This window comes from Panthera leo, chromosome B3, assembly GCF_018350215.1.
Source record: "Panthera leo isolate Ple1 chromosome B3, P.leo_Ple1_pat1.1, whole genome shotgun sequence".
NCBI lineage: Eukaryota > Metazoa > Chordata > Mammalia > Carnivora > Felidae > Panthera > Panthera leo.
In genome coordinates, this window is record NC_056684.1 from 147,161,263 (window position 1) to 147,179,016 (window position 17,754).

Consider the following 17,754-nt stretch of genomic DNA (forward strand, 5'->3'; position numbering starts at 1 on the left):
AAGATATCTTTACTTTGTATGATTGTATGTAAGAATTCTTAATTTTGCATCATTATATTTTAGTTTTGGGGTATTTATGAGAAGAGCAAACACCACACATGAGCTTCACGTCCTCTTCTGGGGAAGGGGATAGTGTATTTTTGGTTGTATGCAAGACACTTGTATCATCTAAGGTGAAATTATGACTCTGGTATTTTCTTTATATGCAGAATCAGTGTTATTTAAGAGATGAATGTGGATTCCCATGTTTACAGGAGGTTGACTTGTCCTGGTTAACTTTATGTGTCATCTTTATCGGTTCATAGGTGTCTAGATTAAACATTGTTTCTGTGGTTGTCTGTGATGTTGTTTGAAGAAGAGATTGATATTTGCTTTCATGGTGTCTTGGTAAGTGGGCATCATCCAATCCATTAAGGTTATGAATAGAATAAAAATAAAAGTGAAGCAAATTCTCTCATTTTTACTTCTTGTGTGCCTGCTTGAGCTGTAACATTGGCTTCCTCTTGCCCTTGGAATGAAAGTTAAACCATCAGGTCCCCACATTCTCAGACTTGACACTAGTTTGGAGTCAGATGAGAATTACACCACTGACTTTACTGTGTATCCAGAATGTGATAGTATATCATGGGACATCTCAGCCTATTTAGTCATGTAAGCCAATGTGCTATGTGTTCTGTTCCTCAGGATTATCCTGACTAATACATGTAGATGCTTTTTCTCTTGTAGTTTCAAGTATTTGAAGAAAGTTGTAACACATATAAAGTCCTGAGAAGCAAAGTGACATGAATGAAGTGTCATGTTGTTTGAATGGGACAAGAGCATGGTGAGGATAACGAGGAGCTATGGGGTCCTGTGGTCCCAGCTGCAAAGTGAGCACACCTGGGACTCCTGTAAATGTTCAGTTGATGTGCTTCAGGATATGTGTAAACCATTGATATTTGGTACAAGGGTAAGCAATTGTAAGAGACTCTATCTCTTGTTCATGTAAGTATAGTTTTCTTAGTCAAACAAACTTGTAAACCAGACAAAAGTATGTAAGCACAGAATCATATGTCCAGAGAGGCTTGCTGGGGGAAACTTCTATATGGAGAGGAAACCCCAGGCCATGACAAAAAAACTTCCAGCAACCTCTATCTGCACCTTCTCCTGGGACCACAAACAGAATGGTGCATAGTGTGCACCCCCCCGGTGGTCCTGATCTTCTACAGGGCGGTTTGTGTCTGGGCTCACACTGACAACCCCTCACTGTGTCCTTGCACAGTAATACATGGCCGTGTCTGCAGACCTCAGACTGCTCAGCTCCATGTAGGCTATGTTTGTGGATGTGTCTGCCGTCAGGGTGACTCTGCCCTGTAACTTCTGCACATAGCTTGTAGCACCATCTTCAGGGTCAATGCTTCCCATCCACTCAAACCCTTGTGCAGGAGCCTATAGCATCCAGTGCATGTAGTAATCAGTGAAGCTGTATCCAAATGCTTTGCAGAAGATCTTCACTGATGCCCGAGGCTTCCTCACTTCAGCCCCAGACTGCACCAGCAAAACCTTGGAGTGCACACCTGTAGAGAGGGGACAAAAGTGGATGAAATCAATGTTGACTGGTCCTGGTCCTCTCCTCTGTCCAGGGAATTGGGTGACCCTTACCTGTAGCCACTGCCACCAGGTAGAGAATTCTCCAGCTCCAGTCCATTGTGAGGGGATGTGTCTCAGGGTCTCCAGTACAGGATGGCGTTTTACTGTGATGCTCTCAGGGCACAGACACACCCATACTTAACCTAGTGATCTTATGATTATTTGCATAGTCATGAGACAGAGTATTTCATACACAGGACAAGAACCATCTAGAGAATGTCACAGGGACCGTGCACATTGGGACTCAAAGGGCACCAGTCTAATCCTTGTTTGAGGACATGGGTCCTTGGCCAGGTTCCTGAACTGTGTGCAGACTGAGCTCCTGCCACTGAGTGATAAAACCTTACAGGAAATTCTCCCCATTGTGGACCAGTATTGAATGAGGCAGAGACCACCTGAACCTGTTGTTGGCTCTGATATCTGAACGTCTTATTCCTGGATAAGCGTGTCTCCAAACTGCTGCACAAAATGGGGTAATATATGCATCCTGGTTTCCATCTCTTAGATGAAGATATCTGCAAGCCCTGGACTAGCAGCATCTTCAAGTGTCTTCTCACTGCCTGAGTTCATTAAATGCTCTGACGGAACAGGATATTTAAACACCCTTTAGCATCCCTCATTTACTCATATTTTAGATTGCTTTCTGGAAAGGGAAACACTGGCTTCTGACAGGAAAGCCTTCCTCACCCCTTGTGCACCTACTCACCTGGGGTAGCACTCTGGTGCTGGGTAGTACTGAAAGGCCCCTGCAGTCTAGGCCCAGCCCTGCAGGGAGGTTCCTGTCAAGACTCACAGGACATTTATTACAGTGTCTCTACTCCAGCATTACATGGTGGAGGGGAGCAGAATATGCCACCCCAAATATTCCACTGGAATAAAAGATGCTTGAGAAACAGCCAGTGCAGAGACACACTGACCATCCTTTGTTCCCTAAACAGAATATAAATCTCCCATGTGAAATACACCCTTTTTGTACCAGGAGGAGAGAACTGTCCTTAGCACTAGAAAAAGGAATTTAGGCCTCAGAATGCTGTGCAGAGAAACCTTAGTTCTTCACTAGTGTAGTAACACTAACCACCCATCATTGTATTGACCATCTTCATAAATATTTTGTTTATTTTGTAAAACTTAAGGAGCTCTTCGCTTTGCTGACTTCTTTTTGTTCATATTTGTAGGGGTCTCTTATACATACACAATTAAAGTTGTGTTTCTCTGATAGTTTGTCTTATGACAACTTAATTATTAAACCAGATAAATAATCCAGAAGGGAAAAATAGAAATTTTCCTGCCACCACATTGTCTGTGCTATGCCCTCAGAGGCTCTTCCAGTGACACCATAGGCTGTGCTAGTGTCTCAAAATAGTGACCTGGCTTTGTGAAAACTGCACTCTGAAGAGAGACCCAAATCACAGGTTTATGAACCCACTAGGGAGTCCCTTCCAGGGAGCCTCAAATGCACTGATGCAGTCCACACTCATGGTGAATCCAGAGACTCTGGGGACTTTGGGGGTAGCATCTTATCTCCTGTAGGTTCCTGTGGTTGAAAGTCAGGTCTGAATATATCTGCTCATACAGTCACGAGTAGCTCACAGCCTGCTGCATATCTACTCTCCAATACAACCTACACACGGTAGCTGATATTAGCAGTGTGGATCCCATATTTGCCCTTTTGGGTAGTGCCACAAAACTCCTTTAGTTTTTCCAGGGGACCTGTAATACACACTTGTTGGGTCAGATCCCTGTGCTTGAGTGTTAGTGAAGCATCTCTGTGATGGGGTGTCCCTTCTGGAGGTCAGTCCCTGTTTCACTGTGCAGATGAACTACATGATACCTGACGTGTATCCTTTGTTCATGTTTCCAGAACAAAAATGCTGCATGTAAAAAGCCACAGGAGAGGAGATGCATCCACTTCTCGTTTGGTTGAAATAACTCCTCACTAGAGCTTGATGTTGTGCATGGAGAAGACTCCTGGGTGTCCTCAATGGTGAGAAGTACTGCAGGGCCTGAGAGGATTTGGGCGATTGCAGGAGTGTCCCCTCCTCCATCCAGTACACAGGACCTTGCACCATTGTGCCTGACAGCACACCCACTGAGATGGATGGTGCGTGTCTTCCTGCAGCCCTGGCTGGGCCCTGGATCTATTCCCACTTGTGGTTGTGTAGTGAAGAAAAAGTTCTCAGACACAAGATTGGGCAGACGTGCAGGGCTGTCTCTGTGAGAAAGCAGCAGCAGCAGACTGCTCATAGCCTTTATTTCATATTTCATTAGGTAGAAGAATCAAAGAATATCAAAGCAGTAAGAGAACACAAAGGATCTTAGTACTTCAGACAGACATATGTCTAGTGGCTACGTGAAGGCATGAAGGGAGTGTGTGTGTGGTTTCAAGGAATGTCAGGGAACTCCATCAGGCGCTATATCTTAACTGTCCTTTGGGGCATCACAGGTCTCTGTATCTCATAACGCTATTGCATTCGAAGGCCTTGAGACCATAACATTGCTGACATTTCTGCTATTGCCCCATTCACCCTCCATGACTTACAATACACTCTCTAGTAATAAGTGCACCTCTCCCCACTTTTGTTTTTCAGTTGTAGAAACAAAGGTCATGGTGGAAATGGTATCTGGGTATTGGCAAAGAACACCTTAGGTGATTTGGTAGAGGAACAGAGGGAAATTATCATTTTGAAGACTGAAATGAAAAACAAGATCATCAATAATATTGTAATAATACTAAGCCAAGAAAGAAGATTGAACCCATAGTACTAGTTTTGTTTTTTTTGTTTTGTTTTTTTTGTTTTGTTTTGTTTTTGGCTGATCCAATCAGAAATGTCATTGAGAGTGTCAATCGTTGCTTTTTGCTTTTCTTGTTGAAGCTCTCGGAATTGTTTTTGTAACTTCATTTTAAAGTTATCCATAGAGGTAGTTACGGGGTGAATTAGATGCTTGATTGAGGTAACAGTGTATTGTTCCCAAGACTCATAAAGACCCAGGGTGACACAATTAGTATTGAATCCCGAGTCACATATGAGTTGTGATTGGGTCTACAAAGCCTGTTGACATTTTCCTAGCCAGGCAACAGTGGCTTCTAATGCCTGAAGTTGGGGAAGGATTAATCCTCATTTGCTCTTCTAAATCTAATTTTGTGTTTTGTATAAATTGATTTACATGATGTTTCTTCTGTAAAGAGATGGTTAGAGAGGCATCTGTCATGGCTGCTGTTGCTGCCATCAATGTAACGGCCAAAATAGCAGTCAATAAAATGCCCAGAAATCGCTTGGTTCTTTTTCTCTCTTTTAATGCAGAGACAGGTTGTTGCAATGGGGACCCCCCCCTTTCCAAAGTCAATGTAATTGGACCATTAACCAGGGTTGTGCCTTTTGTTTGGCAACATAAACAAAGGTTACATGTAACTGTGATATGTGTGTAGTAGAGAAACAGGGATCACCCATTTTTGTTTCCTATGAAAATAGTGTATTTTTCATTAAAATCTGGAGTTGCAGTTGTAAGCAAAAATATATAGTCTTGTAGTACATATATGAGCGCTGTTTATCTCAAAACTATAGGACCAGTTAAATTTGCCACATATAAATGTAGTGGGACCATGTCTAAATTTTCTTTGAACAAATGGTAGGCTAATCCTCCAAGAGGAAGTTTTTTTTTTCTTTTTTCTTTTTAATTTTCTTTTTTTATTTTTTAAAATTTATATCCAAATTAGTTAGCATATAGTAACAATGGTTTCAGGAGTAGATTCCTTAATTCCCCTTACCCATTTGGCCCATCCCCCCACCACAATCCCTCTAGTAACCCTCAGTTTGTTCTCCATATTTATGAGTCTCTTCTATTTTGTCCCCCTCCCTGTTTTTATATTATTTTTGTTTCTCTTCCCTTATGTTCATCTGTTTTGTCTCTTAAAGTTCTCTTATGAGTGAAGTCATATGATATTTGTCTTTCTCTGACTGACTAATTTCACTTAGCATAATACCCTCCAGTTCCATCCACATAGTTGCAAATGGCAGGATTTCATCCTTTTTGATTGATGAGTAAAACTCTGTGTATATATATATACCACATCTTCTTTATCCATTCATCCATCTATGGACATTTGGGCTCTTTCCATGCTTTGGCTATTGTTGGTAGTGTTGCTATAAACATAGGGGTGCATGTGTCCCTTCAAAACAGCACACCTGTATCCCATGGATAAATGCCTAGCAGTGCAATTGCTGGGTCGTAGGGTAGTTCTATTTTTAGTTTTTTGAGGAATCTCCATAGTGTTTTCCAGAGTGGCTGCACCAGCTTGCATTGCCCCCAACAATCAAAAAAGATCCTCTGTCTCTGCATCATCACCAACATCTGTTGTTGCCTGAGTTGTTAATGTTAGCCTTTCTGACAGGTGTCAGGTGGTATCTCATTGTGGTTTTGATATGTATTTCCCTGATGATGAGTGATGTTGAGCATTTTTTCATGTGTCGGTTGGCCATCTGGATGTCTTCTTTGGAGAAATGTCTATTCATGTCTTTTGCCCATTTCTTCACTGGATTATTTGTTTTTTGGGTGTTGAGTTTGATAAGTTCTTTGCAGATTTTGGACACTAACCCTTTATCTGAGATGTCATTTGCAAATATTTTCTCCCATTCTGTCGGTTCCCTTTTAGTTTTGTTGATTGTTTCCTTCGCTGTGCAGCGCTTTGCAGATTTTATTTTGATGAGGTCCCACTAGTTCATTTTTCCTTTTGTTTCCCTTGCCTCCAGGGACGTGTCGAGTAAGAAGTTGCTGCGGCCCAGATCAAAGAGGTTCTTGCCTGCTTTCTCCTCGAGGATTTTGATGGCTTCCTGTCTTACATTGAGGTCTTTCATCCACTTTGAGTTTATTTTTGTGTATGGTGTAAGAAAGTGTTCCAGGTTCATTCTTCTGCATGTTGCTGTCCACTTTTCCCAGCACCACTTGCTGAAGACACTGTCTTTATTCCTTTGGATATTCTTTCCTGCTTTGTCAAAAATTAGTTGGCCATATGTCTGTGGGTCCATTTCTGGGTTCTCTATTCTGTTCCATTGATCTGAGTGTCTGTCCTTGTGCCAGTACCATAGTATCTTGATTATTACAGGTTTGTAGTACAGCTTGAAGTCTGGGATTTTGATGCCTCCTACTTTGGATTTGTTTTTCAAGATTGCTTTGGCTATTCGGGGTCTTTTCTGGTTCCATACAGATTTTAGGATTATTTGTTCTATCTCAGTGAGGAATGCTGGTGTCACTTTGATAGTGGTTGCATTGAATATGTAGATTGCTTTGGGTAGTCTTGACATTTTAATATTTGTTCTTCCTATCCAGGAGCAAAGAATCTTTTTCCATTTGTTTGTGTCTTCTTCAATTTCTTTCATAAGCTTTCTATAGTTTTCAGTGTATAGATTTTTCACCTCTTTGGTTAGATTTATTCCTAGGTATATGGGTTTTGGTGCTACTGTAAATGGAAAATATTCCTTGATTTCTCTTTCTGTCGCTTCATTGTTAGTGTATAGGAATGCAACCGATTTCTCTGTGTTGATTTTATATCCTGCCACTTTGCTGAATTCATGAATCAATTCTAGCAGTTTTTTGGTGGAGTTTTTGGTTTTCCACATAGAGAATCATGTCATCAGTGAAGAGTGAAAGTTCGACCTCCTTTTGGCTGATTTGGATGCCTTTTGTTTCTTTGTGTTGTCTGATTGCAGAGGCTAAGACTTCCAATACTGTGTTGAATAACAGTGGTGAGAGTGGACATCCCTGTCTTTTTCCTGACCTTAGGGGGAAAGCTCTCAGTTTTTCCCCATTGAGGATGATATTAGCGTTGGGTCGTTCATACATGGCTTTTATGATCTCCAGGTATGCTTGTTCTATCCCTACTTTCTTGAAGGTTTTTATCAACAAAGGATGCTGTATTTTGGCAAATGCTTCCTCTGCATCTATGGAGAAGATTATATGGTTCTTGTCATTTCTTTTATTGGCGTGATGAATCACATTAATTGTTTTGCAGATATTGAACCAGCCCTGCATCCCAGGTATAAATCCCACTTGGTCGTGGTGAATAATTTTTTTAATGTATGTAGGATCCAGTAAGCTAATATCTTGTTGAGGATTTTTGCATCCATGTTCATCAGGGAACATGGTTTGACTCCCTCCCTCTCTAACTTTTTTTTTCCTTCCCCTTCTCCATGGTCTTCTGTCAAGTTTCTCAGGATCCAAATAAGAGTGAAAACATATGGTGTTTGTCTTTCTCCATATGACTAATTTCACTCAGCACAACACTCTCCAGACCCATCCACGTTGCTACAAAAGGCCATATTTCCTTCTTTCTCAATGCCAGGTAGTATTCCATTTTGAATAGAAACCACGATTTCTTTATCCATTCATCAATTGATGGGCATTTAGGCTCTTTCCATAATTTGGCTATTGTTCAAAGTGCTGCTATAAACCTTGGGGTACAAGTGCCCCTATGCATCAGCACTCCTGTATTCTTTGCGTAAATTCATAGCAGTGCTATTGATGGGTCATAGGGTAGACCTATTTTTAATTTTTTGAGGAACCTCCACACTATTTTCCAGAGTGGCTGCACCAGTTGGCATTCCCACCAACAGTGCAAGAGGGTTCCTGTTTCTCCACATCCTTGCCAGTATCTATAGTCTCCTGATTTATTCATCTTAGCCACTCTGACTGGGGTGAGATGGTATCTGAGTGTGATTTTGATTTGTATTTCCTTGATGAGGAGCTATGTTGAGCATCTTCTCATGTGCCTGTTGGCCATCTGGATGTCTTCTTTAGAGAATTGTCTATTCATGTTGGTGGGCGGGGCCGCAGTCAGACCTGATGTCTGCCCCCAGCCCACCGCTGGGGCCACAGTCAGACTGGTGTGTACCTTATCTTCCCCTCTCCCAGGGGCAGGACTCACTGTGGAGTGGTGTGGCCCCTGTCTGCGCTGCTTGCACACTTCCAGGCTTGTGCTGCTTTGATGGGATCTGGCATATTACCTGGGGTGTATCCACAAGGTGCACAGTGGCGGGAGGGGCAGGCTTAGCTCCCTTTGCCATCAGTGGGAAGTGCCATCAGGGCTCGCTTTGCCATCAGTGGTCCCCTGTGGGAGGGGCCCTGCAGCACCATGAGGGAGGCAGACCTGCCAGACGGATGGATCCACAGAAGCACAGCACTGGGTGTTTGCGTGATAAAAGCAAGTTGGGTGACAGGAACTGGTTCCCTTTGGGATTTCGGCTGGGGGATGGGAAAGGGAGATGGCGCTGGCCACTGCCTTTGTTTCCCACCAAGCTGAGCTCTATCTTCCAGGACTCATCAACTCTCCCTCCAGGTGTCTTCTTGCTTTCCCAGCTCTCCGAGAGCAGAGCTGTTGACTTTTAGCATCCCAGATGTTAAACCCCACTGTCTGTCAGAACTCATGGAGTCTGGCCCCTCCGCTTTTGCAACCCAGACTTTGGGGGCTGTGTCTTGCCAGGCGGTCTGCCCCTCCACTGCCCTGGCTCCCTCCCAACCATCCATATAGCATGTACTGCCTCTCTGCCCTTCCTACCCTCTTCCGTAAGCCTCTGGTGTGTGATTGGCCCTGGAGAGTCCGTTCTGCTAGTCTTCTGGAAGTTTTCTGGGTTATTTAGGCAGATGTGGGTGGAATCTAAACCATCAGTATGATAAGGTGAGCCCAGCATTCTCCTACGCCGCCATCTTCCCCTCTCTTCCCAAATAGGAATATTTTTAGTAGAAATTGAAAGTAAAAATGAAGTTTTGGTCTCTTGCCCCCCAAACGCAGGCTATAGGACAGCCAGCGAGGCATCTGAATGCCCTTGCTGTGGTTCAGCTCCTTCTTGGGAAATACCACCTCAGAGGAGATGTAGCATCATGAGGGACGACCTTGAGAACCTTGGACAGGAGCCAGCACTGCCCATAGTGCAAACAACAAGAGGGGTGCCCTCAGGGTGACCTGGCCCTCTGCCAGCCTCATGCCCCTGCTCAGGGACATCTGCCAGTGAGAATGGATAAATGGAAGATCCTCAGAAAAGCCAGGTCTAGATCATCTGACAGAAGAGAGGGCTGTGCCAGGTGGCTAGAACCCTGCACCTGGGGGCCACCTGTGGGCTTAGTTATAAGTCCCAGGGTGTGGCATTGGGTGACCCTGCTCATCAGTTCAGCTGGGGTGGGTGTGGGAGAGGCAAGTGGGCCATGGTCAACAGTGTTCACATGGACATGGGTAGGGACTTGGACCCAGAGACATGGCTCTGTTCAACACATTCCATCTTTCCTCAAGCTAGTGAATATGGGATATGCAGTTTTAGCACCCTGAACTTCTCTAACAATTCCACGTTCTGTGGTACTGCTGGGTCACTTTCTATGAATGACTACTTTTCCTCATTATGGAGACCAATGCTTCATACTTCCTTGGGATGTGGAGGTGGACATTGCCAATTTTACCTTTATAGGTGATGAAAAAAATTGCTTTGTAATTTTCTGTGTCTTATTCTGGTTGGCTATTAGTTTGCAAGCCATTTGATCCTTTTGGTTGTTACTTTGAAGCTTCCTCTGAGTTTACTGAGGAAACATTTCCAGTATTCTGTGTCATGATTGGTGAAGTACAAGGTTGTATTTTAGTATTTTCTTATTCCAGCTGGGGAGAACAGAAACTACTGCTGACCACGTGTGAGCCCCGGGATCTTTTTCCCTCTAATCCTTTCTTGTGATTCTTTCCTGGCTTCTGGCAGTCTCCTCCTATGCATGTGGGGTTCCCTCCTCAGCTGGAGACACAAAGGGGCGGTCCGCTGGTGCCCAACTTGAGAGGAAGAGTGAATGTCCCCACTAGTTTTAAAATGCCTGCCTTCCTTTTACACAAAAACCAGATAGGGATACCATAACACACCTAAAAACTACATGGGCAAAAATCTCCTTGACCTTGGTCTTGGAAATAATGTTTCAGATATGACTGCAAATGCACAGTCAATGAAGACAAAAATCAGTTAGTGAGAACACATCAAACTAAAAATCTCCTGCTTAGGAAAAGAAACATTCACCAAAGAAAAAGACATTTTACAGGGATGGAAAAAAATGTAAAACATGTGTGATATGAGGTTCATATCCAAAATTTAAAAAAAGCTCATACTGCTCAATATTATAACAAGCAACCCAATTAAAAAATGGGGGAGTAGAGGACTTGAAAGGGCATGTTTCCAAAGTCCATGTACAAACGTCCAGCAAGTGCATTAAAAGGTGCTTAACATCACTCATCACCAGAGACATGCAAATGAAAGCCACAATCCCATAACACTTCACACCTGTTATTATGGCTGTTACCATCAGACAAGAGATAACAAATGCTTGTGAGCATGTGGAAATAAGCAAACCTGGTACACTGTCCCTAGGAATGTAAACTGATGAGGTTACTACTGAAAACAATATGGAGAGTTCTCAAAAAAAATGAAAAACAAAAGTATGGTTGTGCCCAGCGATCCCTTTTCTGAGTGATATACACAGGGGATGAAGTCACTATATCAGAGATATTGTGCACCCCATGTTCATTTCAGCATTATTCTCCATAGCTGAGACACTGAAAAAAACTAACTGTTCATCAAGAGATTAATAAAGAAGATGTGAGATTAGATAGATGGATGGATGGATACAGATAGATAGATAGATAGATAGATGATAGATTTCATCCATATAAAAGTTAATCGTGCCATTTGTGACTACATGGATGAAGCTTGAAGACATTATGCTAAGTTAAATTAGTCAGACAGAGAAAGACACATTCTGTATGATCACACTTACATGTGGAGTCTAGAAACATCAAATTCACAGAAACAGAGTGTGCAATGGTGGGTTCCAGGGACTGAGGGGCAGGGAAAATGGGGGTGGTCGAATTGCTCAGTGTGTCCAAACTTCCAGTTAGAAGATAGACAAAAAGCTTCCATGGATCTATTGTACAGTAAGATGACAATAATTAATATACATAATGTATATTGAAAGTTGCTTGATGTTCTTACCATAATTAGCTGAAGAATGTATTGACTAACTTCAACTTGGTAAACATTTTGCATTATATACATGTATCAAGGCATCATATTGTACAACTTAAACTTACATAATGTTATATGTTGATTATATCTCCATAAAGCTGGGGCCAAAAAAAAAAGGTATTCTTAGAAGACATTCCTATACTATACATTTGGCTAGCAATAATTTAACTATGCATGGACATGACTGAAAATCATACAATATATGATATTAACCCTAAAGATGTTTTATGCACAGAGAAGATTTCATACAAGTGTGCATGTGTCTGTGTTGGTGGGAATAATTTCATGTGATTCTGTACACCCATAGAAACAACAACCATAACAACAGGTGTTAGGACGATGTTAGGACATGCTAATGCCATGACTGTGTTAAAGAATGTAATGCCTGAAACGGTTCCTGGATTTGCCTTTCCATTATGGATTTAGCCAGACCAAGGAACTCACTTCAGCACATAGACAAACTACGTACTTGCAAAGACTTGGGGGTGATAATTAGAATTTCATACCCCACATCATCCTCAATCATCACAGAAGAGGGCAATGAAGATATGAGGATTAGGAGAACAGATACAGAACATGAAAACATAGACACAGAAGTCCTTCAGGAAAAATCCGCCTGGAAACTGGTCTGGAACGTCCAGAATCATTGTCCTTGGCCCTTAATAAGATTCACAATGCTCCAAATAGCAGGCAGGGACTGACCCCCTTTGCAATAGTATTTTAGAAAGGAATCCTTAACCCTTGCATTACTGATTGAGTGAATTTTATGATAACTTATATGACCAAGTTGATGCCATGCATATACATGTCCAAGAACTAACTGGTACACTTGGGTCGTATCATCCACAGACAATAAGAACATGGCCTCTGCCACTGACAAGCCTTGCCACGCTTTCTACAGAATACTGGAAGCTCATCAGGTCTTCAGAGAGCACCCAGTGCCACCTCGCTGGGAAGGACCTTATGGCGAACTGCTAACCAACTACACTGCCATCAGAATTAGGGAAAGATGCCTCTGGATTCACGCAAGCTGCACAAAATAGTTCCGCAAAATGCCATCGTCAAGACCCTTGATGGCCATCCCCATGACAACCATAGGTAAGGATTCCTAGAGCCAATTTCCAGGCTCTGGAAGCACATGGCATCACATAGTAGGTCACGGATCAAAAAACTGCATTTCCACCCAGTTTCATTTTCTGGCTCTTTCCTTTCAGGAAAAAAAAAAAAAAAACCCTTTTTAAAATGGAGCCTACCCTTTCCCTACTATTTAAAGACTGACTACGTTTCCTTCTCTCCCTCTGACCCTCTACAACTGTCTGTCTTTCAGACTGCATCTGCCCCATTCACCTGTGGAGTTATCTCAACAGGTCAGACACAGACCCCTACACCAGTTTTCCAAGTCCCGGCTACAGTAAATAATCAGTCTGATTGTCAATTGTTTTGATATCAGGATAGCAAGTAAGCCCCTGAAGTAGTGTTTTTTCCTGCCAATGCAAGCAGGTGAATGCACCATGTGGATGGAAATGGAAGGGTGCTGTATCCACAACCAGAACTGCAATGTCACTCTGCTTTTCCTTCCACTGCATTTATTGGGACCACAACTTTGATGGAAGCTTCAGGATGGTCCTTTGCTCAGGTGAATTGTTGGGAGAGAATAGTTCCCTTTGCATGAAGACAAGCATGGTGATGTGCTCTCTCTTGGTGACATAGCAAGGCAACCTGGTGCCAGATGGCCAATAGATGCTCCAGCATAACCCCCATGGCACAAACACTTTCCACATAACAAAATGTTTCATTGGAACTCAGACCACCCGTGCATGAACTGACATAGCTCAGCCACTTCCAGGTAAGTCTGCCTAACAGCACAAGTCATGTGAAAGTAGACCGAAAATCTGGAGTAGCTCAATCAGGTGACAAAACCCACCTTATAGCTGCTGAAGGGCTGCAGGCATCGCATGTCTCACATACTTGCAGTAATTCATGAGAATTGACCAGTGATAGTGGGCCTCAATTGCCAGAGAAGGGGGAATTCATGACAGGCTCCACATGAGCTGGTCAGGCTAACATCTTGGAACTCTTTGGGCTGTTAGGAATTCTGAAGACAGCAGGTTAGAGATGTACTGGTTGAGAGCAGACTGTGGCTGGGGCTCCTTGGTCATTGATGCTGAATGGGACATACTGGCTAGCTCAGTAATGGCAAAGTCTCCTCTGTGGCCCTTTAGATACCCTCACTACCTAGACAGTCTTGGGAATGTGAGCCATCTTATGGACAGCTGGGCATTTACATTTCAGTATTTAACTGTAAAGCGCCACCTGTTAGGAGGGAGCTTTAATGCTTGTAAAATGGGTGGGCTGAAAGGAGAAATGGTGTGTTTAATGACCTGCTCCTTCAATAAATTTTTAATTATGGACTGCAATAACTCATCCTCTATTGCACACAATATTGATGTATATGTCCTGAGTTAATCGGGTGTGGGTGGTGCAATTTGCAGTCCTAAAATCTCCTTATATGTTGCTCCCCCCAGGAAGGCCAGGCACTGGGTTTGTTCCCACTGGACTTGATGGCATATGAGGTCATCCACACCATTAGGAAGACAGTGTAGGGTCAAAGGGGCTACCATTGATAAAAGATTCAGTAAAGATTCTTCCAATGGTGACATCTAAGGAATATTGAGACACTTCTATTATCCCTCCCTTTATACTTTGTAAGATAAAGGGCACCACACTTGTATTTGGAGGGGTTCCTGGGAAGCACTGTACCTTGACTTCAGGGTCAATGAGAGAAATAAAGTGTCTATATCTGTGTCTTACAGGGTAATTACAGAAGTATACAGGCAGCTGTCCCCTGAAGAAGGACATACACCATGAACCTCCAGGTCCCTAGGCAGGGCCTTGGCATCTTCCCACCCACTGGGATCCCAGCTCACCCTACCAGGGCTGTCATGTCCAGAGAAGTGATGGCACCCACCCAAAGGGTAGGTACAGCAGTTTCTTGAAGATCGCAAATGTCTGAGCAAAGGTTTCTGACTTGTGTTTGGGCTGTCATGAGATTAAGTCATTAAGGACCCCTTTTCTCAGAGCTGTGCATAAAGAGAAGTGTGGGCATCATCTCTAGAGCAAGAGAGCTGAGTTGAAGTGCCACCCTTTGAATGGGGCAGATAAGAGTCCCCCAGTCTCCATATGCCGAATGGACACTCCTATGGGCTCCTATCTGTGGAGGTGGTGAGCCCATCAGCATTTGCAGCAAAGAAGTCTTGGGCTTCTTGAAAATTCTCCTTTTCACATCTGACTATGGCATGCATGCTAATGTCTTCTGTACTAAAGCTGGTGTTTCCATGAATTGTATTGGCACAAGGATTAAAATCAGAGTGGTCCTTCATGAAGAACTCCTTAGATTCTGTTGTCAAGTGCCTCTCCTCCAGGTTGGAAATGGACAAGGGATCGTGGGTGCATGACATAAGGCCAAAAACAAAACAAAACAAAACAAAACAAAACAAAACAAAAACAAACAAAAACAAAAACAAAAAACAAAAAAACACCCATTGAATTGTACCCATTGTATCTTAGAGTTGGATTGAGTCACCTGGGCTTGACCTCTCCCAGTGGGCCTGTGCTGTCATGCCACAAAAATCCATGCCCTGGGAATCAGAGCTTCTTTCTTCCTACCTCTGTGGGCTCTGGGGCCCTAGGGAGCCTCTTCCTCAGAGCCTTCCCCTTTTTCCCTGGTGTGTGTCTCCTGACCTGTGCCTTGGTGTGCTTGCCATGGCCTTTTGAAACAGTGAAATGTCTGGGGCCTTCTCTAGGTTGTCTCTAAGTAAATAGGACATTCATACCTTGAGTTTTTCAGTGAATGATGAATTTAGGGATCTTGGTCCAATCCAGCCAGCTTTAGCATGTCAAGTGCTGTAAGCAACAGCTTGGAGAAAATTACAAAGACCCACAAGAGCCAATCAGTGTCCTCGTCTCCCTCCCTTTGGACAAATTATTCCAGCAAATCTTGCACTTCCATGACGGTATAGTGCCTGTTATCATTTCTGTCTTTCACGCTGGTCCTTGGACATGTTGTTGTAGTGGATCATGACAGGGAAGACCTGATATAGACTTTAGCTCTTCCCAGACACGTGTGCTGAGGCCTCCCACACTGGGGTGACACACTCAACACTTGTCAGATAGGGAGCCATTGTCAACAGCAGCGAGGAATATGGCCAGTAGGGGGGTACATCTCAGATCAACTGAGATGTGGGGGTGAGGAACTAGTGAGCCCTTCTTAGCTCTAACGCTTGTAGGAGGGCGCCACCTAGGCTACCAATCCCATCCTTGGGGCAAATGTATTGGGGGACCCCAGGTGTTGTACTGAATTAAGAAAATGTAGACTGTGACCTCCTGAAGGAAGAAGCAAGAGCCACTTGCTCAGGGGTTGACAGGGGGCTCCCTAGGAATCCCTGCTCCTGCTTTGGGTACATGAGATGTGTGGGGCCCTTCTGACTGAAGGTGGGGTTTCAGTACACCCACAACAAAGGAAATGGAGACACAGGATTTATGACTTAAGAGCCCAGAACAAGGGGGCACAAGGACCCAGAAAAGCACAGCCCTCGATTGCACATTCCCAGTGATAAGGACATAGAAATCATGGTAGCAAGTACCTGATTACTTAGGAGTGGATGGGGCTGAAGTCCCGAACTTTTCACAGGCTCACCTCTGTGTGTTTATTCTAGAAGGCTCTTAGAAAACCAAAGTTGGAATCCTAGGCAGATTCTTATCTAAGGTTAAACTCACTGAAGTAGCCAAAAGAAAGAGAGCAGGGATTCATATTCACTGGCTCCCTCTGGATGCCAGAGTCATCCATAGGTACTTGTGCCTACCTTTCTGATTCATTTCATTGGGTGCTCCTTTCATCCTGATGGTCTCAGTCTCTCACATTTGGAAACTTGCTCTCCAGGGAGGCACAGCTTGTGCTAAGTGGAACCTAACCTCCATCCTCTTCCCCCACAGCCCAGAGACACCCCAGTGTGGGAGAGGCGCTTTGGGAGGGTTGTAGTCCACCATTAACCTGACCCCACATTGGGACTGGAGGAAGACAGATTACCTGGAGAATGAGAAAACGTTCAGTGCGCAAGAGCACAGTTTTGGAGAAAACTCATGAATGTGTCCATAAAGGAGCTTGTGGCAACTTCTCTTAATTCTGGAACTAAACACTTCAGTTCAAGACACGCCTGCTGACTCGGGTCCTCGGCACAGAGTCTCAGGCCCAATTTGGGCTCTTGGATGCTTAGAAATATACGTAGAGAGCACAACCATGCAGTTTTCAAGTTTTATTTCAGAGTTCTGGTCAGTGACCCATGAGATACCTGGTGTCAGAGTTGGGATGTGCTGGGGACCCCTGTGTCTCCTGCAGAGCCCCGGAAACATGGATGTCAGCTATGTGGCCTCATTACTGTGTTTTCACAGATGTGCCAAGTGCATTGCCTATAGTTATTCAGGGGTCTGGTGCTTGAATTATGGATTGTCTTCACCAACAATCACTTCCTGAACTTTCTCAGTATTGATAATTCTGAAATTTGTGGCAATACCAAAGAGGATTGCAGCTATATGGCATAAATGTGACCAAAAACCACTCTGAGATATACCACAGATCCATGACTTTGCCTGACTGACTGAACTCTTCTTGGAGGGGTCCGCTGTCTGTGCTCCCACCAGTGCCTCGTCCAGTGCACCATGGAGGATCCCAGCCTACGTGACAATAGCGGTTCCTTTTATTGTCGCACATCCCTCTGTGACTGCATTTCTGTGGGATACAGTCATAATTCAGCTGAGCCACACTTCCAGTGCAGTAGGTGTCCTGACAGAACTTTCCAGGAGCACAGGGGGTAACAGTTCTCACATGACCAATCTCAGTTGTTCCTGTGCTACGATGTGAATCCAGCCTCAAACACCAGACCCCTGAGATCTCAGACGGATGGAATCCAACATGTTCTTGCAGCTGAGGGAGATATGTGACATTCCTACACGGCAGCCTTCCACACAGCACGTCTGTGTGGGAACAGGGTTCAGCATTGAATTCCCCGGGGTGTTCTGCAGTGTCCATATC

At 43.8% G+C, this 17,754-nt stretch overlaps 1 pseudogene; it reads right to left on the reverse strand.

Annotated features, from left to right (window-relative positions):
- Positions 1 to 1,242: 1,242 nt before the first annotated feature.
- LOC122221475 lies at positions 1,243 to 1,723 on the reverse strand (annotated as a pseudogene).
- Positions 1,724 to 17,754: the final 16,031 nt, after the last annotated feature.